General features: G+C 46.5%; 1 protein-coding gene across 2 annotated transcripts in view; it reads left to right on the top strand.

Moving 5' to 3' along the window:
• Positions 1–21,994, top strand: part of LOC143172094 (creatine kinase S-type, mitochondrial-like) — a 62,795-nt gene that overhangs the window by 3,458 nt on the left and 37,343 nt on the right. Inside the window, exon 1 of one of the 2 annotated variants that reach the window (XM_076361344.1) lies at positions 21,205–21,220. The exons of the other annotated variant lie outside the window; for it this stretch is intronic. The gene's annotated coding sequence lies outside the window, so the exon portion shown is untranslated. Of the gene's footprint in view, positions 1–21,204; positions 21,221–21,994 lie in introns of those variants that run through there. 2 annotated transcript variants of the gene reach the window in all.

Genomic DNA, 21,994 nt, shown 5'->3' with positions numbered 1-21,994 from the left:
GCACAGACTGGTATAGTAGTGCACAAGGTGCATTTCTGTATCTGTGACCTGCTATGGTATTTGAGAAGCTCCTGCTTTTCTCTAGCTGATATTCTCTGTCTGCTATTCTTTTCATCAGCCCGCAATAACATCAATGCTGTCTTAATCTGTGGATCTGAGTTAGTGTTCGGATTTATATTTCCACACTGTGAAATACCAGTTCTCATTTATTCACTTTGAACTGTTGTGTTTCCTGATGTGTTAACTTTTGCTGATCTGCATGTAGAATATATACAGTGCTCTAGTGTCGTGGTTTAACCTCAGCCGGCAACTAAGCACCACGCAGCCACTCACTCACTTCCCCCCAGTGGGATGGGGGAGAGAATCAGAAGGGGAAAAGTGAGAAAAACTCGTGGGTTGAGATAAAGACAGTTTAATAGGGAAAGCAAAAGCCACGCACGCAAGCAAAGCAAAACAAGGAATTCATTCACTCCTTCCCATCGGCAGGCAGGTGTTCAGCCATCTCCAGGAAAGCAGGGCTCCATCATGCATAACGGTTACTTGGGAAGACAAACGCCATCACTCCAAACGTCCCCCCCTTCCTCCTTCTTCCCCCAGGTTTATATACTGAGCATGACGTCACATGGTATGGAATGTCCCTTTGGCCAGTTTGGCTGTGCCCCCTCCCAGCTTCTTGTGCACCTCCAGCCTTCTCAGTTGGTAGAGCATGGAAAACTAAAAAGTCCTTGGCTAGTGTAAGCATTGCCTAGCAACAACTAAAACATTGGTGTGTTATCAACATTGTTCTCATCCTAAATCCAAAACACAGCACTATGCTAGGTACTAGAAAGAAAATTAACTCTATCCCAGCTGAAACCAGGACAGGATGCCAAAGCCAGCTCAGCTTGGGTTGCTGCTGCGCTTGCTTGGCTTCTTGCAAGGCTCATTCTCTGTTGGTTCAGGTGATTCCTGCTGTTGTACTTCCTATAATATACAACTCAAATCATGGGTTATTTTCCCCTAGGGTTAAATCTCCTTTAGGTGCACAACAGATTTCCCCATCCTCCTGCATTACCCACCAATTATACCTGGGTCCTTGACTGAAAGCAATCCTACGAATGCATTTGCCCATGTCTTTCTCAGCCAGTTCCCTACACGCACTACAGGGACCTTATCTCCTTCTACATCACATAGGAGTTTTGTTTGGGCAGGGCCAGGTCAGTTATCTGATCCTCTGTTATTAACCAGCCAAGTGGCTTCTGCTAAAAGTCCTCCTATGTCCCAGCACCCATCGCTTTCAGTACAGTCTTTAACAGGCCATTGTACCCTTCAATCTTTCCAGAGGCTGGTGCATGATAGGTAATGTGGCACACCCAATCCTGTTTGGTGAAACCCTGGCCCAGGTTGCCCAGAGAGGTGGTGGATGCCCCATCCCTGGAAACATTCCAAGTCAGGTTGGACGGGGCTCTGAGCAACCTGATCTAGTTGAAGATGTCCCTGCTCATTGCAGGGGGGGTTGGACTAAATGACCTTTAAAGGTCCCTTCCAACCTAAACCATTCTATGATTCTATGATGATTTCCCATAATATGACAGGACCCATCAGTAAACAGAACATGGTGCCTTCCACCTTCTGATAACTCATTGTAATGTGGCGCCTCTTCATCATGAGTCACCTCCTTTGGTGATGCTCTGAAATCTCTGCCTTCTGGCCAGTCCATGATCTCTTCCAGGATTCCTGGGTGGTTGGGGTTCCCCATTCGAGCCTATTGCATGATCAATGCAACCCACTTATTGAACGTAGCATCAGTTGCGTGATGTGTAGAGGGGACCCTCTCTTTGAACATCCAGTGTAGCACAGGCAATCAAGGTGCCTTTGCTTCGGTACCATTTCTGAAGTGGCTCATACATCCTCATATGCTGTTAGTATTTCTTTCAGTCAAGGTGTAACGTACCTCAGACCCTATATACCCCTGGCTCCAAAACCCTAGAGGTCAACCTCAAGTTTCTCCGGGTGCTTTCTGCCAGAGGCTCCAGGTGAGGCCATGCTCCCTGGCTGTATTGTAGAGCACGTTTCTCGCATCCTGTCCTGTCCAGACTGTCCCAAGGGCTACCGCTCGAACTACCTCCTGTTTGATCTGTTCAAAGGCTTGTGTTGTTCAGAGCCCCAATCAAAATAGTTCTTCTTTGGGTCACTCGATAGAGAGGATTCACAATCAGACTGTAACCCAGAATATGCATTCTCCAGAATCCCACAAATGCCTAGGAAAGCTTGCGATTCCTTTTTGTTAACTGGTAGGGACATAGATGCGATCACATCTATTGGGATGTGACAATACCCATCTTGCCATTTTATTCCCAAGAACTGGATCTCTCGTTCAGGTCCTTTGATCTGGATCAAGAATCTGGATTATTCTTCTCTTTTTCTCGAATACTTCCTCCACTGTGTTGCCCTACATGATGATGTCATCGATGTACTGCAGGTGTTCTGGAGCCTCACCCTGTTCCAGCGCAGTCTGGATCAGTCCATGGCAAATGGTAGGGCTGTGTTTACACCCCTGGGGCAGTTGGTTCTAGGTGTATTGGACACCCCTCCACATGAAAGCAAACTGGCCTGCATTCTTCTGCCAAAGGAACTGAGAAAAATGCATTGGCAATATCAGTTGTGGCATACCACTTGGCTGCCTTCAAATCCAGTTCATATTGGAGTTCTAGCATGTCTGGTACAGCAGCACTCAGTGGTGGCGTGACTTCATTCAGACCATGATAGTCCACTGTTAGCCTCTATTCTCCGTCAGACTTTTGCATTGGCCGTATGGGACTATTAAAGAGTCAGCGAGTTTTGCTGATCACTCCTTGACAATCACTTTGCTGATCACTCCAGTCGACGAATCAGCTTATGGATGGGAGCCAGGGAGTCTTGGTTGGTGCGATATTGCTGCCAGTGCATCATCATGGTAGCAACCTGCACCTGCTGTTCTTTGACACACAGCAATCCCACAACAGAGGAATCTTCTGAGAGGCCAGGCAAGGTAGACAGCTGTTAAATCTTCTCTGTATCCACTGTGGCTACACCAAAGGCCCACCAGTGCCCTTTTGGGTCTTTGAAATACTCTCTTTTGAAATAGTCAGTGCCAAATATACATGGAGCCTCTGGGACAGATGCTTCTGCCACTCGTTCCATTGGCCTCCCCTCAGCCTCCAACACAGACAATTGTTGGGATCCCCCTGTCACTCCAGAAATCTAGGTGTGTTCTGTCCCCTTGTACTCTGATGGCATTAGGCTACACCGTGTACCAGTGTCCACTGAAGCCTTATACTCCCATGGGTCTGATGTGCCAGGCCATTGAATCTATACAGTCCAGAAAATCCAGTTGTCCCTTTCTTCCACCTGACTGGTGGCAGAGCCCCTCTATTCCTGGTTGGAACATCCATTACCTGACTCCTGTAATTACAAACCAGAAATTCTTTCATCATGGTACCAGGAATGGCGTTTGAACCCACACAGCCATACATCCATTGGATCAGTATCAGATGGAAGAGAGCTGTCCTCAGCCCTTCTGCTGCATCTGGGGAATTACTCGACAGCAACTGGAGCAGTAATCTTCCCGAATGGACCCTTTTTAGTTGTTCTTTTTTCCTGCAATTCGTGTACATGGGCTTCCAGGTCTGAGGCAGGTGCACTGTTCCACTTCCTCATTTCCTCCCCATGATTACACAGATAGAACCACAGGGTGGCATGTAGTGTGCACCCACAGTTCCCTTTCCTTTGAGCAGGGAAAGCCTGAATCCTTATGGCACTCTTGGTAGCCGAGATGCTGGCCTGTAGGGGCAAGAAGGAAGAGAGCTTCTCCACATTCTCTTTGAGTCACTGGAACTGGTGGGACAGTCTCCCCACAGCTGTGATGCAGGCCCATAGGATTAAGGGGAGGGGGGGAGAGAGATTCTCTTCCAATCGCCAGAGCTGACAGGCCAGTTTATCCACAGTTTGTGCCTCTATGTCTGCCCAGTCCATTATCACCAGGGTGTTGGCATACGACATTGGTGCATACCATACAAACTTCCACCACATAGACCACGTGCACTGGATGTCATCCAGACCTTTGGATGCCTGGTTGTTGTCCAGGTCGCTGCAGATCGCCTCCACCATGGCTAATTCTCTCAGATACTGGATACCTCCCTCAATGGTGGTCCACTTGCCTCAGTAATTTACAAGATCTTCCTTGAGGGGATGCCTTTCTTTCACAACTGAAAGGAGCCACCTCCAGAGGCTGCAGATTGTTGCCCCTTTTCCAATCCCTTTGTCGATGCCCTGGTCCCTAACAAGGGTTCCCAGCTGCTGGGCTTCCTTGCCCTCTAATTCTTCACTGTTGGCCCCAGTATCCCAGCATTGGAGCAACCAGCTGATAATTTGCTCTCCTGGATGACAGCTGAAATCTTTCTGCATATCTCACAGCTCGCTCAGGGATAGGGACTGGCTGGTTTCTGACTTATGATTTCTGTCTCTTCTTCCTCCTGTTCTTGTGACTTCTTTGTTGCACAACAGACTGCGTCTTCTGATTTTTCCTCCTGCTCCCCCTCAGGAGAAGCTTCTTCCTCCCTTACTAAACGAGTTGACTTCCACTTCCATTGTTTCTTCTTGACTATAGGGGCGACTGATAGAGTTGAGGGTTGGGTCTCTGGCTTAGCCACAGTGTCCATTTGTATGTCTTCAGATCCGGATACCCTCTCGGCCACCTAAGGATGCTGAATAGTGCTGAATAGTGCTCGGTAGGCATAGACCAGGCCCCAGCACAGTGTGATAAGTTGTGTCTCTTTGGCATAGCCAGGGTATCCTTTTTTCAGTCATTCTATTACTTCATCAGGATCCCGCACTTGTTCGGGGGTGAAGTCCCACACCATCAGAGGTGAAAACCGTTCTAGGTACCTGCCCATGTTCTCCCACACACCTTGCCACCCATGACCACACTACCTCAGGACATATCCCTGTGTGATATTCCTAAATAGTCGGTTAACCTTAGGAAAAGCTGGAAACAGATTCCCGAGACACACCAATATGAGCATTCTCTCCGTGCCCAGTCTGAGAGTTATGATGTCATAGGAATTACAGAAACTTGGTGGGAAAACTCACATGACTAGAAGAACACAATGGATGGCTACAAAATCTTTTGGAAAGATAGGAAGGGAAGAAGAGAAGGTGGAGTTGCACTTTATGTAAAAGAGAAATTTGAGTGCATGGAGATGAGCTATGAAGACCACGAAAGTTCTATTGAATGCCTTTGGATGAAGATTAGAGGGATCATCACCAAGGGGGGATCTTATGTTAGGTATCTGTTACCGACCTCCCAATCAGGATGACGAGGCCGACGAAACCTTACTTTGGCTGCTCAAGGAAGTCTTGGGCCAACAGAACCTGGTCCTCATGGGTGACTTCAATTACCCAGACATTTGCATTTGTTGGGAAAACAACACAGCAGTGCACAAATCATCCACCAGGTTCCTGGAATGCATTGAGGACTGCTTCCTGCTACAGATGCTGGACATGCTGACTAGGAGCAGCACATTGCTGGATTTACTGCTCACAAACTGAGAAGACTTACTTGACAACATAAACTACCAGTGGTAGCCTTGGATACAGCGACCACAGCATTATGGAGTTTAAGATCCTGCTGAGCACACTGAAGACCAGTAGTAGGACAAAGACCCTGGATTTTAGAAGAGCCGACTTCAATATGCTCAGAGCCCAGCTGCGAGGGATTCCATGGGAAGCATCCATGGAAGGCAAAGGAGCTTGCGAGTGCTGGGAGTTATTCAAGAACAGCCTCCTGGAAGCACAGGAACAGTCCATCCCCTATAAATGGAAAGGAAGAAGGCAGAACAAGAGACCACCCTGGCTTAACAAAGAGCTTTTGGCTGTGCTTAAAAGCAAAAAAGAAGCTTACTGGCTATGGAAAGGCAGCCAAATAGCCATCGAGGACAACGAACCTTGCTAGCGCATGCAGAGATGCAGTCAGGAAGGCTAAGGCTCAGCTAGAACTGAAATTGGCCAGAGATGTCAAGAACAACAAGAAAGGGTTCTTCAGGTACATGAGCAGTAAGCAGAAGCACAGGGAAAACAGGCTCATTGCTAAACAGTGCAGGGAAACTAGTTACTAATAATGCTGACAAGACAGAGGTTCTCAATACCTTTTTTGCCTCTGTCTTTACCAGCATAGCTGCACCCCAGATCATAGGATCAAGTAGCTACGACAGCACATGTGTCGACCCACCAGTAGTGGAAGAAGGGCTGGTCCGCGGCCTCTTGCAAGGGCTCAACCCATATAAATCTATGGGCCCGGATGGAATCCATCCCAGGGTGTTAAGTGGCTGACATTGTTGCAAGGCCACTGTCTATAATCTTTGAAAAGTCGTGGAGATCAGGGGATGTCACTGATGACTGGAAAAGGGCAAATGTCGCACCCATCAACAAGAAGGGCCCAAAAGAAGACCCAGGAAACTACAGGCCCATTACTGTTACTTCAGTCCCTGGGAAAGTAATGGAACAAGTCACTATATGGAACTATCACAAACCAAATGAAGCAGGGGATTGGGAAAAGCCAGCATGGACTTAACAAGGCAAATCATGCCAGACTAACCTGATCACCTTCTACAGCAAAGTAACACTTTCTGTTGACATGAGAGCAGTGGATATTGTTTACCTGGACTTCAGCAAAGCGTTCAACACTGTTTCCCACAGTCTTGTCCTGGACAAACTGGCAAGATGCAGATAGAAAAGGAATAGAACAGAACAAAACAGAATAGAATAGAATAGAAAGGAATAGAATAGTTCAGTTGGAAGGGACCTACAACGATCATCTAGTCCAACTGCCTGACCACTTCAGGGCTGACCAAAAGTTAAAGCATGTTATTAAGGGCATTGTCCAAATGCCTCTTAAACGCTGACAGGCTTGGGGCATCGACCACCTTCTAGGAAGCCTGTTCCAGTGTTTGACCACCCTCTCGGTAAAGAAATGCTTCCTAATGTCAAGTCCGAACCTCCCCTGACGCAGCTTTGAGCCATTCCCACGTGTCCTGTCACTGGATACCCGGGAGAAGAGATCGGCACCTCCCTCTCCACTTCCCCTCCTCAGGAAGCTGTAGATACGAGCAATGAGGTCGCCCCTCAGCCTCCTTTTCTCCAAACTAGACAAAACCAGAGTCCTCAGCCGCTCCTCATAGGACATGCCTTCCAGCCCTGTCACCAGCTTTGTTGCCCTCCTCTGGACGCATTTGAGTACCTTCACATTCTTCTTAAATTGTGGGGCCCAGAACTGCGCACAATACTCAAGGTGAGGCCGCACCAACGCTGAATACAGCGGGATAATCACCTCTTTTGACCGGCTGGTTATGCTGTGTTTGATGCCCCCCAGGATGCGGTTTGCCCTCTTGGCTGCCAGGGCACACTGCTGACTCCTATTGAGCCTGCTGTCGACCAGCACCCCCAGATCCCTTTCTGCAGGGCTGCTCTCCAGCCACTCCTCTCCCAGTCTATACTTGTGCCCAGCGTTACTCCGTCCCAGGTGCAGAATTTGGCATTCGGACTTGTTCAATTTCATCCCATTAATCATAGCCCAATGCTCCAATCTATCTCGATCCCTCTGCAAGGCCTCTTGTCCCTCGAGACAGTCAACAGCACCTCCCAGCTTGGTATCGTCAGCAAACTTGCTAATGGTGCATTCAACTCCTGCATCCAGATCATTGATAAAAGTATTGAACAGAACTGGCCCTAGGATTGAGCCCTGAGGAACACCGCTGGTGACTGACCGCCAGCCAGATGTAGCCCCATTCACTACGACCCTTTGAGCCCTGCCCTTCAGCCAGTTCTTCACCCAGCGCACTGTGAACCTGCTCATCCCACAGTTGGACAACTTGTCCAGAAGGATGCTGTGAGGGGCAGTATCAAAAAAAGCCTTACTAAAATCCAGAAAAACTCCATCCACCGCCTTCCCTTCATCCACTAGGCGGGTGACCTTATCATTGAAGGAGATCAAATTAGTTAGACAGGGCTTTCCCTTTGTGAACCCATGTTGACTGTGCCTGAGGATTGCATTGTTCTTTAAATGCCTTTCAGTAGTACCCAGTATGATCTTCTCCATAGTTTTTCCAGGAACTGAGGTTAGAGTGGATGGGTGGTCTGAGAGATGGGTAGGAAATTGGCTAACAGGCCACTCAGAGGGTGGTGATCAATAGTTTTTACTCAGCCTGGCAGCCTGTCACAAGTGGGGTCCCCCAGGGATGGATATTGGGCCCCACGCTGTTCAACAACGCCACAACAATTTACTCAACATTTTTTTGCCTCATTTTTTAATGGTAATCTCTCTTCCCACATCTCTCAAGCCCCTGAACCTCAAGGCATGGACTGGGGGAATGAAGTCCCTCCCATCGTAGGAGAAGATCAGGTTCGAGACCACCTGAGGAACCTGAACATGCACAAGTCCATGGGACCCGATGAGATGCATCCCAGGGTCCTGAGGGAACTGGCAGATGTAGTTGCCAAGCCACCCTCCATCATATTTGAAAAGTCATGGCAGTCAGGTGAAGTCCCCAGTGACTGGAAAAAGGGAAACATTGCATCCATTTTTAAAAAGGGTAGCAAGGAGGACCCTGGGAACTACCGACCTGTCAGCCTCACCTCTATGCCCGGTAAGATCATGGAGCAGATCCTCCTGGAAGTTATGCTGAAGCCATATGGAAGTCAGGGAGGTGATGAGAGACAGCCTACATGGCTTCACCAAGGGCAAATCATGCCTGACTAATCTAGTGGCCTTCTACGATGGAGGGACTGCATCAGCGGACAAGGGAAGAGCTACGGATGTCATCTACCTGGACTTCTGTAAGGCCTTTGATACAGTCTCCGACAACATTCTTGCTTCTGAACTGGAGAGATATGGATTTGAGGGATCGACTGTTAGATGGATAAGGAATTGGCAGGATGGCCATGTTCAAAAAGTTACAGTCAACAGTTCAATGTCCAAGTGGAAACCAGTAACAAATGGTGTCCCTCAAGGGTCCATACTGGGAACAATATTACTTAACAACTTCATCAATGACATAGAGAGTGGGATCGAGTGCACCCTCAGGAAGTTTGCAGACGACACCATGCTGAGGGGTGCAGTTGATTAGCTTGAGGGAAGGGATGCCATCCAGAGGGACCTGGACAGGCTTGAGGAGTGGGCCCATGTGAACCTCATGAGGTTCAACAAGGCCAAGTGCAAGGTCCTGCCCCTGGGTCGGGGCAATCCCCAATATCAATACAGGCTGGAGGATGAAAGGATTGAGAGCAGCCCTGTGGAGAAGGACTTGGGGATACTGGTGGATAAAAAATTGGACATGACCCGGCAATGTGCGCTCACAGCCCAGAAAGCCAACCATATCCTGGGCTGCATCAAAAGAAGCGTGGCCAGCAGGTCGAGGGAGGGGATTCTGCCCCTCTACTCCGCTCTGCTCTGGTGAGAACCCACCTGGAGTACTGCGTCCAGCTCTGGAGTCCCCAGTACAAGAAAGACATGGACCTGTTGGAACGGGTCCAGAGGAGGGCCATGAAAATGATCGGAGGGCTGGAACACCTCTCTTATGAGGAAAGGCTGAGAGAGTTGGGGTTGTTCAGCCTGGAGAAGAGAAGGCTCTGGGGAGACCTTATTGTGGCCTTTCAATACTTAAAGGGGGCTTATAAGAAAGATGAAGAGAGACTTTTTACCAGGGCCTGCAGTGACAGGACAAGGGGCAATGGTTTTAAACTGAAAGAGGGTAGGTTTAGATTGGACATAAGGAAGAAATTTTTTACGATGAGGGTAGTGAGACACTGGAGCAGGTTGCCCAAAGAAGTTGTGGATGCCCCATCGTTGGAAGTGTTCAAGGTCAGGTTGGATGGGGCTTTGAGTAACCTGATCTAGTGAAAGATGTCCCTACCCATGGCAGGGGGTTGGACTAGATGACCTTTAGAGGTCCCTTCCAACCCAAACCATTCTATGATTCTATGATTCTATAAATGATCTGATTTATGGGATTGAAAGCATCCTCACAAAGTCTGCTGATGACACCAAACTGGGTGGTGAGGTGGACATCTCTGAAAGGAAAGCCATCTTACAGAGGGACCCGGACAGGTTGGAAGAGTGGGCTATCAAGAACAGTATGAAGTTTAACAAAGACGAGTGCAAAGTCCTGCACCTGGGACGGAGTAACCAAAGAACCCAGTACAGGCTAGGATCTGTGTGGCTGGGGAGCAGCCTTTTTGAAAGGGACCTGGGGGTCCTGGTGGACAACAAGCTGAACATGAGTCAGCAGTGCTCTGCTGCAGCAACAAAGGGAAATCAGATCCTGGGCTGCATCCATAGGGGCATTACTAGCAGAGATAAAGATGTGATCATCCTACTCTACTCAGCACTTGTCAGGCCGCACCTGGAGTACTGTGTCCAGTTCTGGTCCCCACAATTCAAAAAAAAGATGCAGACAGACTGGAGAGGGTCCAAAGGAGGACCACGAGGACGATCAGAGAGCTGGAGAACCTGCCCTATGAGAAAAGACTGAAGGAGGTGGGTCTTTTCTCCCTGGAGAAGAGAAGGCTCAGGGGAGACCTCATGACAGTATTCCAGTACTTAAAGGGCAGCTACAAATAGGATGGAGGCTCTCTCTTCACAAGAAGCCACATTGAGAAGACAAGGGGCAATGGGTACAAGTTGCACCAGGAGAGGTTTCATCTCGATATAAGAAAGAAATTTTTTACAGTGAGAACAATCATTCACTGGAAAAACCTCCCCAGGGACGTGGTAGATTCCCAATCGCTGGAGGTTTTCAAGATGCGATTGGATGGGGTGCTAGATAGTCTCATCTAGGCTCCCTTTCCCACGAAAGGTTGGACCAGATGAACTTTCGAGGTCCCTTCCAACCTGGGCTATTCTGTGATTCTATGATTCTATGATTCGGATTACCCAAAGATGTTCAAGATACTGAAGAGTCATTGCAACAAGGCAGAAAACATCTACCTCGCAGAAGAAGAAGGGGAAGGTGCCATTGTTTATTTCTTCCACAAATTGGCTATCAGAGAAGAGGGAAAAAGTGTAACTGTTAATTGTCTCCACAAGATGGATCCCAAAATACTGGGATGACAGCAATGCAGGGCCCAAATACCAGATTAGGCTCAAGGCCAGTGCTTTTATCATAGTTGTCCCAGGCAAAACACAAGCAAGTGCTACACAGCACAGCGAACTGCAAAAGCCAAAACTAGCCTTTTAACAAGCCTCAGATTTGATGTACAGCAAGAGAGGAACCATGGCACAGAGCAGGTAAGGGAACAAATAAACCAGTGTTGAGAGCAAAATAAGTCATCATCGTGACCAGCAACAGCTAAACAGGTATAATAACTATAAGTTCCCTCTGGCACGCTCCGGTCAAATCTGTTGTTATCTCAAACCCTTTGTGCTCCAAGTTGGGTGCCAAAAAGGAGTATTGGGGGTTAACCCCGGTAGGCAGCTAAGCTCCACAGTATACCTCCTCAAGTTGTCTCTCTGAGGAGAAAAGGGGAAAGGTGTAATTGCTGATTGTCTTCATGAGATGGTTCTCGGAGTACTGAAACAGCAATGTAGGGCCCAACTACCAGATTAGGCTCAAGGCAAGTACTTTTAGCACAGCTCTCCCACGCAAAGCAAAACAAAGTGATAAACAGCACAGCAAGCAGCAAAAAATGAAAACAGCCGTTAACAATTCTTGGAGTTTGATGTACAGAAAGAAAGGGATCAAGCACCTGATCAGGTGAGGGAACACATAAGTCAGCATCCAGAGTAAATAAGTCGGCATCACGACCAGCAACAGCAAGTAACAGCCTATCAAGTAACAACTTGGGGAAGAGTGGCTGGAAAGCTGCCTGGCGGGAAAGGACCTGGGGGTGTTGGTCCACAGTTGGCTGAATATGAGCCGGCAGTGTGCCCAGGCGGCCAAGAAGGCCAATAGCATCCTGGCTTGTATCAGTATTTCTGATTGTCCTCCTGTGGCCAGCAGGACTAGGGAAGTGATCGTCCCTTTGTACTCGGCACTGGTGAGGCTGCACCTCGACTACTGTGTTCAGTTTTGGGCCCCGCACTACAAGAAGGACATTGAGGTGCTGGGGCGCAGCCAAAGAAGAGCAACGAAGCTGGTGAAGGGTCTAGAGAACAAGTCTCATGAGGAGCGGCTGAGGGAACTGGGGTTGTTTAGCCTGGAGAACAGGAGGCTGAGGGGAGACCTTATCGCGCTCTACAACTACCTGAAAGGAGGCTGTAGCGAGGTGGGTGTCGGTCTCTTCTCCCAAGTAACAAGCGATAGGACAAGAGGAAACGGCCTCAAGTTGCACCGGGGGAGGTTTAGATTGGATATTAGGAAAAATGTCTTCACGGAAAGGGTTATCAAGCACTGGAACAGGCTGCCCAGGGAAGTGGTTGAGTCACCATCCCTGGAGGTATTTAGAAGACGTGTAGATGTGGTGCTTAGGGACATGGTTTAGTGGTGGACTTGGCAGTGTTAGGTTAATGGTTGGACTCGATGATCTTAAGGGTCTTTTCCAACCTAAATGATTCTATGATTCTATGATTCTAACTCAGCTAAACAGGTATAAGGGCTAAAAGTTCAATCTAGCACACTCCAGTCAATGAAGATGTTGAACAGGCCTGGACCCAGTATTGACCCCTGGGGTACACCGCTACTTATTGGCCTCCAACTAGACTTTGTTCCCCTGATCATCACCCTCTGTGCCCAGCCGTTCAGACAGTTTTCACCCCACCTCACTGTCTCCTCATAGAGCCCGTACTTCAACAGCTTCTCTATGAGGATCTTATGGGAGACAGTGCCAAAAGCCTTCCTGAAGGCTAGGCAGACAATATCCACTGCTCTCCCCTCATCTACCAGGCCAGTCATTTCATCATAGAACATTATCAGGTTGGTGCTTGTCAGAGTCCAATACTCTCTGACCAGTTTTTTTTTAGATATTCCACACTTGGAGAGTGTAATGTTTAATATCAAATTTACTTATTTAATGATAGTTGATGTTACACAGGATTTCTGATTTAGCAGAGTGATACAAAATATATTGCATAACACAATACAAATGTAAGTTATACTTAGAAAAATATATATAACAATTGCAATAAAGAGTTAATCACAATACCAGTGTTATTCCCATTACCGGTCTCTATAATATGCTCACCGTCACAACACTGGGCATCCCCAGTCGCCAGGAAGGAATCCATGGGTTGAAGCCACTTCAAGCCCGTTGCTGTCTTTGAAATTCTTTTGCTAGTTGTCAAGTTTTTATACTCTATGTTGGGCTGAGCCATGTATTCACTTCCCTCATGGTGGTCTGGCTAACTCAGGGAGACATTTACACTCTTTTTATGAACTCAGGGAGAAACATTTACACCACCAGTTGATCCACTCAACTGACATATAGCTGTTTATCCAAAAAAAAGGCCAACCTTTGGTCCCCTTTGTGTTGAGATAAAGTCAGCTTTCTTTGCAACAGCTGTGGGCAGTCACACCCTGCATTATTCCCGGAGTTTCATGGGCACATCACCCTTGCCCATCTCCTCTGAGTCTTCTTCCATTGTAGGGGTTTACTGGTCAGTCACAGTGCTGGAGAAGTCAAGGAAGACAAGTATATGAGGAGCTTTACCTATTGTGAAATGTATCGTTCATGATTGCATTGAAGACGAGGCGGTTACCCACAATGGACAGTCCCCAGAATTTAAACATAAAAGAAAGCAGAAGAGACACAGAGTAAAATATATAGTCTTGTAAAGGCTAATTAATTCTCACTGCTTGTTATTACCTTCTTTTGGAACCAGACCATGAATCCCTTACCTACAGAGTAGCCACTTACTTCTCAGAGTTTCATTAATTTCTGTATGACTGCATGGGGAGTAGGATATTGCTCAGTATGTAAAAATGCCAGATCATAAAGCCTTTAAACAACTAAAGAAACCTGAGCAGAAAAGTTCAGCACCAGAAAGTGTTCAAGCAAAGAAATGTCAATCTATTCTTTTTAATATTGATACTTTTCCGCCTCTTTATCAGATGTTTTCTGGTGGTGTTATGTGAAATAAGAATAGAAGACCACCAATAAAACTGCTAAATGCATAGATATTATTGTTTTGATTTGGTCTGGTTTTCTAAGCTACATGCAGTTACTGGTGCTGAGCTTGGAAACTCATCTTTGCACATACAAAGGGACAGCAAGATGTTGAACTGAGTACTTAATAGTTCAGAAACCCAGAATTGTTGGCCAAATTTCAAAAGATGAGGACAAAGTAGTATATCCAAATCTTAATACGTCTGTTCCCTTTGTCCTTCCAGGTGCATATTGCATAAACTCACCTGTCTTTTCTTATGTCAGACCTGATCCTGTACTGTATTCAATTACATGCAGTCAGGTTCAGCTGAGTTGTCCTACTGGATCTCTTTGAATTGCCTGTGAAATATGCTGTAGTCACCCTGGTTAGACTTTCCTGGTCTAATACAGATGTCCTGTGCCAGGCGAGCACCCCTTCCACAAATGGAATCACAGAATCACAGAATGGTTGAGGTGGGAAGGGACATCTGGAGGTCATCTGGTCCAAGCCCCCTGCTCAAGCAGGGCCACCTAGAGCCAGTTGCCCAGGACCGTGACCGGATGTTTTTTGAATATCTCCAAGGATGGAGATTCCACAATGTCCCTGGGCAACCTGTTCCAGTGCTCAGTCACCCTCACAGTCAAAAAGTGTTTCCTGATGTTCAGGCGGAACCTCCTGTGTTTCATTTTGTGCCCATTGCCTCTTGTCCTGTCACTGGGCACCACTGAAAAGAGCCTGGCTCAGTCTTCTTTACACCCTCCCTTCAGGTACTTATACACATTGATGAGATCCCCCCTGAGCCTTCTCTTCTCCAGGCTGAACAGTCCCAGCTCTCTCAGCCTTTCCTCATAGGAGAGATGCTCCAGGCCCTTCATCATCTTAGCGGCTGTTCGCTGGGCTCTCTCCAGCATGTCCATGTCTCTCTTGTACTGGGGAACCCAGGAACTGGCCACAGGACCCCAGGTGCAGCCTCACCAGCGCTGAGTAGAGGGGAAGGATCACCTCCCTCGACCTGCGGCAACACTCCTCCCAATGCAGCCCAGGATACCGTTAGCCGCCTTTGCGGCAAGGGCACACTGCTGGCTCATGTTCAACTTGTTGTCCACCAGGAACCCCAGGGCCTTTTCTGCCAAGCTGCTTCCCAGCTGGGGGGGCCCCAGCACGTACTGGTGCCTGGGGTTATTACTCCCCAGGGGCAGGACTTTGCCCTTCCCCTTGTTGAACTGCATGAGGTTCCTCTCAGCCCATTTCTCCAGCCTGTCAAGGTCCCTCTGGATGGCAGCATGACCCTCTGGCCTGTCAGCCACTGCTCCCACTTTTGTGTCACCAGCAAGCTTCCTGAGGGTACACTCTGCCCCATCATCCAGATCATTAATGAAGAGATTGAACACTATTGGTCCCAGTATTGACCCCTGGGGTACCCCGCTAGTCACTGGCCTCCAACTAGACTTTGTTTCCCCTGATCACCACCCTCTGGGCCCGGCCATTCAGCCAGTTTTCAATCCACCTCACTGTCTGCTCATCCAGCCCATACTTCAACAGCTTCTCTATGAGGATGCTATGGGAGACAGTGTCGAAAGCCTTCCTGAAGGCTAGGCAGACAATATCCACTGCTCTCCCCTCATCTACCAGGCCAGTCATTTCATCATAGAAGGTTATCCGGTTGGTCAAGCATGACTTCCCTTTGGTGAATCCATGCTGACTACTCCCGATCACCTTCTTGCCTTTCATGTGCCTGGAAACGGTTCCCAGGACTGGCTGCTCCATCACCTTCCCAGGGATCGAGGTGAGGCTGACTGGCCTGTATTTCCCTGGATCTTCCTTCTTGCCCTTCCTGAAGATAGGAGTGACATTTGCTTTCCTCCAGTCTTTGGGCACTTCTCCCAGTCGCCATGATCATTCAAAGATAATTGAGAATGGCTTTGCAATGACATCTGCCAGCTCCCTCAGTACTCGTGGGTGGATCCTTTCAGGGCCCATGGACTTATGTATGTCCAGTTTGCTTAAGTATTCCCAGAACTGATCCTCTTCCACCAAGGGTACATCTTCCTTGCTCCAGCCTTTGCCCCTGGTCTCTGGGGCCTGGGATTCCCAAAGGCCGGTCTTGCTAGTAAAGACTGAGGCATTTGGTACCTCAGCCTTTTCCATGTCCTGTGTCACCAGGTCCCCTACTCCATTCAGCAGCGGGCCCACATTTTCCCCAACCTTCCTTTTTCCACTTATGTACTTCTAGAAGCTCTTCTTGTTGCCTTTGATATCCCTGCCCAGATTCAGTTCCAGGTGGGCTTTGGCTTCCATAGCCTCATCCCTGTATGCTCGGACAATATCTCTGTATTTCTCCCAGGTTACCCATCCTTGCTTCCACCCTCTTTATGCTTCCTTTTTGTGTTTGAGTTTGGCCAGGAGCTCCTTGTTCATCCACGCAGGCCTCATGGGATCTTTGCCTGACTTCCTGCTCGTTGGGATGGACCGGTCTTGAGCTTGGAGGAGGTGACCCTTGAATATTAACCAGCTTTCTTGGGCCCTTCTTCCCTCCAGGGCCTTATCCCATGGCACTCTTCCAAGCAGATCCTTGAAAAGGCCAAATCCTGCTCTCCTGAAGTCCAGGGTTGTGAGCTTGCTTTTCACCCTCCTCCCTCCTTCCCCTCAGGATCCTGAACTCCACCATCTCATGGTCACTGCAGCCAAGGCTGCCTTTGATCTTCACATCCCCAATGAGCCCCTCCTTGTTGGTCAGTAGGAGGTCCAGCAGAACACCTCTCCTCGTTGGCTCCTCTGTCACTTGGGTGAGGAAGTTGTCATTGATGCTCTCCAGGAACCTCCCAGATTGCTTATGCCCTGCTGTGTTGTCCCTCCAGCAGATATTGGAGTGGTTAAAGTCCCGCAGGAGGACGAGGGCCTGCAAACGTGAGGCTGCTCCTAGCTGTCTGTAGAAGGCCTCATCCACTTGTTCTTCCTGGTCAGGCAGCAGACACCCACTACAATGTCACCCTTACCTGTCTTTAATCCTTACCCATAAGCTCTCAGTCAGCTCATCAGCCATCCCCAGGCAGAGCTCCATGCATTCCAGCTGTTCTCTCACATAAAGGGAAACTCCCCCTCCTCGTCTTCCCGTACTGTCTTTCCTAAAGAGCCTGTATCCATCCATTGCAACACTCCAGTCTTGGTAGCCATTCCACCATGTCTCCGTGATCCCAACAAGATCATAGCCCTGCAACTGTACACAGATTTCTAATTCCTCGTGTTTATTCCACATGCTGCATGCATTAGCGTACAGGCACTTTAGAGAGGCACCCCAGCATGCTGTTTTCCCAGAAAGGATTTTTGGGATTTCTCCATAACAGTGCCTTGTAGACACTTCCTTGCTTACATGCAAATGCTGGATGTGACCATGCTTAAGCCCCATTTTTTTGGTTTTGTGATCCTTTTCTGTCACATCACCCCAGGCCCTTTGCTCATCTATCCTGTCCATCACTCCCTCACAGGGCTCCTGGTATCTCTCTCTGTCCCCCATCATTCCTAGTTTAAAACCCTCCTTACCAGGTCAGCCCCAGCTCAGTCCCAGCTCAGCCATCCTACTGGCAAAGATACGTTTGCCCCACTTAGTGAGGTGGATCCCATCTCTACCAAGCAGATGCTGATCCTCAAACAGGGTCCCATGGTCATAGAAACCAAAACCCTGTTGCCAAGGCCAGTTCAGCAGCCAATTATTGACTTGTAATATCCTCCTCATGCCTTTTACCCTCACTGGCAGAATTGAGGAGAGCACCACCTGGGCCCCCATGCCCTTGACTACACCCCCAGAGCTCTGTCGTCACTCCAGAATCATACTTTGCTGAGGACTGTAGTCATCCCTCCATATTTCCAGTTCGGAGAATTCTGTGATTCTTAAAAGGGGCCAAAACTTTTTAGGCAATTAACAGAGCTTGAACTTCTAGTGATCTGCTTTGGCCCCAAAGGGCTAATATGATATTTTAATGCATTAATTATTTAGTAGCTGTAGAGATGTTCTGCTGCTTCTACTTTGGGGACTTGGTGCTTTGCACCAGGTGGTGCTGGTTTGTTATGATCCCAGTAAGAAAAGCACTCTGTAAAGTATCATTTAAAATGCTATTTATTAGAGCTAACACTATAAAGAAAGAAAGAATAATATAGATAATCTTACATCCCTTTAGATGCTGGGAACCCCGAGTTATGCAGCATCTAACGGGCCTCTGATCCACACACAGCATGCCGTGCAGACCCTGTCCATAGAAAGGGTTTCCCCATTTTGGTCATTCAAGCTATTATAGGCTTTTCTTAAAAGGAAACAACTCTATTCATCATTTTTACCGTCAAAACAGAAAGGATGTTCTCATGAGAACTGCTTGCTGCACTGGTAGATAAAGGCAAGGCCACGCAGGTGGCCGTAATCGCCGGTACCAAGTGGGAGCTGCCTGCAGGCTCCTCTGGTACAGTGAGCTGGCTGAGTTTGTCCTGCGGCCAAGGATTTGTGCAGCCCAACACAGGCCTGAAGGCCACTCTGTACGTGCGGCACAGCACAGCACAGGCCTGGGCCTACCCAGGTTAACCGTTATGTGGATCACTAACTCCTCGATGTACAATGGTCTCCCGGTCCGGATCACTACACTTAGTACAACCATTACTGGAATCCAGTGACTGTTCTGGTATCAGGAGGATGTTGGGAATGAAAATAAAATGGAAAGAGTTCAGGGAAGAGCCAAAGAGTGATTAAGAAATTTGAAAATATTTGAAAAAATAATTTTTTGAAAAAGAACTGATGGAGAGACATTAAAAAAAAGCGCTAGTAATTAAGTAGCTACATATAAAACAGATAATTAGTAGACATTAAACAATAAACTGATAAAGTCATAACAAAGGCCAATGATTCAAAATTGAAGACAAACAAGTGCAGACAAGAAGTAAGGTATGATTTTTATTTATTTTTAACTCAGAGATTGATTAACCTTTGGAAGTCCCTTAGCTTCTCAGGACCATATTCTCTCTGGATAGCTTTCAATTCAAGATGGATGCTTTTCTAATGGAGGTGTTTTCCTTCCAACACACCAGATTAGTTTAGGAAAACCCTGGATTATTTTTCAGAGGGCTAAAACTGATAATCATGAAAGTTCTGATCTTGAAAAATCTTCTCTTTCCCCTTCCCCTTCAATAGATGCATTATAAGCATCTATGAGAAAATGGTTTTTCTATCACCATGAGCACTAGGGAAGACCCTTAGTAAACTTCTATACCAAAAAAAAAGTATGTTCTATTGTTTTTAAGGCTGTACAGTGGTAAATGTTCACCGATGAAAGTGAAATACTTTTAGTGAAGACCTAGTGATACTGTGATACTGCAGTGCAATATGAACCACAGCATGGTATTTCTGGTAAAGTGTTCTTACAAAACCTTGCATATTGTAACTATGCCTTTGACTGGGATAATTAACATTCTCTGAATTTACACTGGTGGTGATGGTACAAATTTATTGTTAGTGCACATTGACATGTTCTGTGGGAAAAAAAACCTACCAACTGTTCATGATTTGTGGTCAGATTTGACATAGCTTTGATTAGAATCTTTATAGGTGGAGAAACATTCAGTTTAGACACTTTCAGAATGAATCTTTTTGAAGTTTTGTTTCAATACAATATGTTGTTTAGAAATCAATCTATTTTTTAAAGGAGAAAAAAATGTGAAAAACAAAACAGTCTTGTTTCCTGTTAAATAACGTGTCTTGTTCATTACCCACCCTATTTATTTAAAAGTTCTTTGTTTTGGTTGCTGAACTAAAAATGTCATGTTTTTGTGCAAATCTACTTTCTGATTGTATGTGGGCTACCTGTGTAATGCATAACATGGGCTTAGTTTGTGCTGCAGTATTATATGCATTTAGATTCAGAACTATAACCCATCCTTGTGGCAAAAGGTGTTAATTAAATTAGGAGTTTCACCATTTTGATAGAAACATAACAGACTCCATTCCACAGAAGTCCAGATGATATTTTTCTTCCCATAAAAAAAATCTGTCATGTTCTCCTAGACCCTTTGCATTTGACAGTTTTGAGAATGATTGTTCCTAAAATTGCTATGCCAAGCTCCAGTCAGAAGTTCCTACCTACCTAAGGTGCAAGATCAAGCCAGCTACCATCTTCCAGTTCCTGCAGGTGTCAACTGTGTGATGCTATGATTGATGCTTGTCAGATCACTTTCTTAGCAGATTCACCTTTTTTGCAGGAGCAATTTAGTTTAAAAAGCTGAGGCACTTACTAGTAAAGACAGAAACTGAACTTCTGCTCACAGAACTATAAAGTTTAGGGAAGTAAATGTTAGGATGAGGACTGCTAGGTTTAAGTTCTAACAAGAGACCTTTAGTTAGATATTAGTTTTTTTTAAAAAAAGGAGCCCATCTTACTCTCTGAATTTTTTTTAAGGTAGTTAACCTACACAGGCTGTGGAATCTCCAGTGTTGGAAGCTTTAAAGAGATCTTAGACAAGGATCTGTCAGGTAAAGTAGAGCCTGCCTTTCAGTAAGGGAAGGCTTTTCTGTGATTCAAGAAGGCAAAGTATCCTGGGGACAAGGCATGCAACCAGAATGGAAGAGAACATTGCCAAAAAGAAATATACTTGGGTTATTGACCTTTTTTTTAAATTCAAAAAGGAAAATAATTTTATGTGTATAAAATCTGCCTTTGATCAGGTGTCCAAAATGTTGTTCCCAAAGTTACAGATCCATTTAATGCATCAAACCCTCAACAGGCAAGAAAACTGCTAATGCTGCCTGAATAAGGGAGGAAGGGAACAAGAACTGTCGCTACTGAGAGTGTCTGCCTTAGGGGTTAAAGCTTTGCATTGAACATCTAGACAAACATAAGCATAAAGAAGAGCAAGGATGGGGTCCTCATACTCATTCTGCAGAAGAAGTAAGGTACAACCAAGTGGTACAACTTCTCTGTATTTCCTAGATCAGCTATGGCACAAAGCCTCCACCATTTGAGTTACAGAAAAAGTCTCTCTACTTTTTTAAACTAGCTTCTTTTCTCTCAGGTTTATCCATTTCTTTTTCCAGGTGGTTTATTTTACTTTCTTTTCACAGACTGTGATTTCCGTGACTACAATATACCTCAGGTACACAGTGTAGTTCAACATAAAAGTTGAGGATGCCAGCTATCCACAGTGGATATTGTTTGCACATCAAATTCTGTGAAAGAATTGCTCTCTGCTCTGCTGCTCTCGGGATCAGGTGCTCTCTTATCTAATAAATGTCACAAGGATAAAATGAAAGACACAAGAACAGAAGCACTGAATCAGCAGCTATAGAGCCTTTAGCTTTTAACAACTTGAGTGAGCACAGTTTGTCCCCCAACGAAATTAGAGAGCAACTTCTAGCGTACTTCACGCTCACAGAACTCCTGTGTAGTTCTCAGCTCCTCAAGAACAGATTAATTCCAAGTACATAGCTAAGAACACACTGTGATTAGCTTCCAGTCACAGACCATAACATCATACTGAAATGTATAGTGATTTTCTTGTTGGAATGTCGCTTCTATCTGTTGTGCATATTTGATCATTGGAAAAGGCTCCAAGGTAGAAAAATATGCAGTCAATCAGTAGCTGCTGTTACAAAGCATAGGACTTCCATGTCACATCTCATTAATATAAGGAATGGAGGTTATGTAAAAACAGCTATCAGCAAAGTGTATCCTTGTGTCGTGGTTTAACCTCAGTCGGCAACTGAGTACCACGCAGCCGCTCGCTGTCCGAAACCAGGACACCTTGCCAGCAGATACATGACATAATTAAATATAATGGCCTAAGGCTGCTAACTACCTGTTATGCTGTGGTACATTCTGTGGTCAACATGTAAAATGCTCTGGTTATTTCTAAAGCATTATAATTATA

This window comes from Aptenodytes patagonicus, chromosome W, assembly GCF_965638725.1.
Source record: "Aptenodytes patagonicus chromosome W, bAptPat1.pri.cur, whole genome shotgun sequence".
NCBI classification, from domain to species: Eukaryota; Metazoa; Chordata; class Aves; order Sphenisciformes; family Spheniscidae; genus Aptenodytes; species Aptenodytes patagonicus.
Note: the sequence above shows the minus strand (reverse complement) of the source record. Positions and strands in the feature narration are given on the sequence as shown.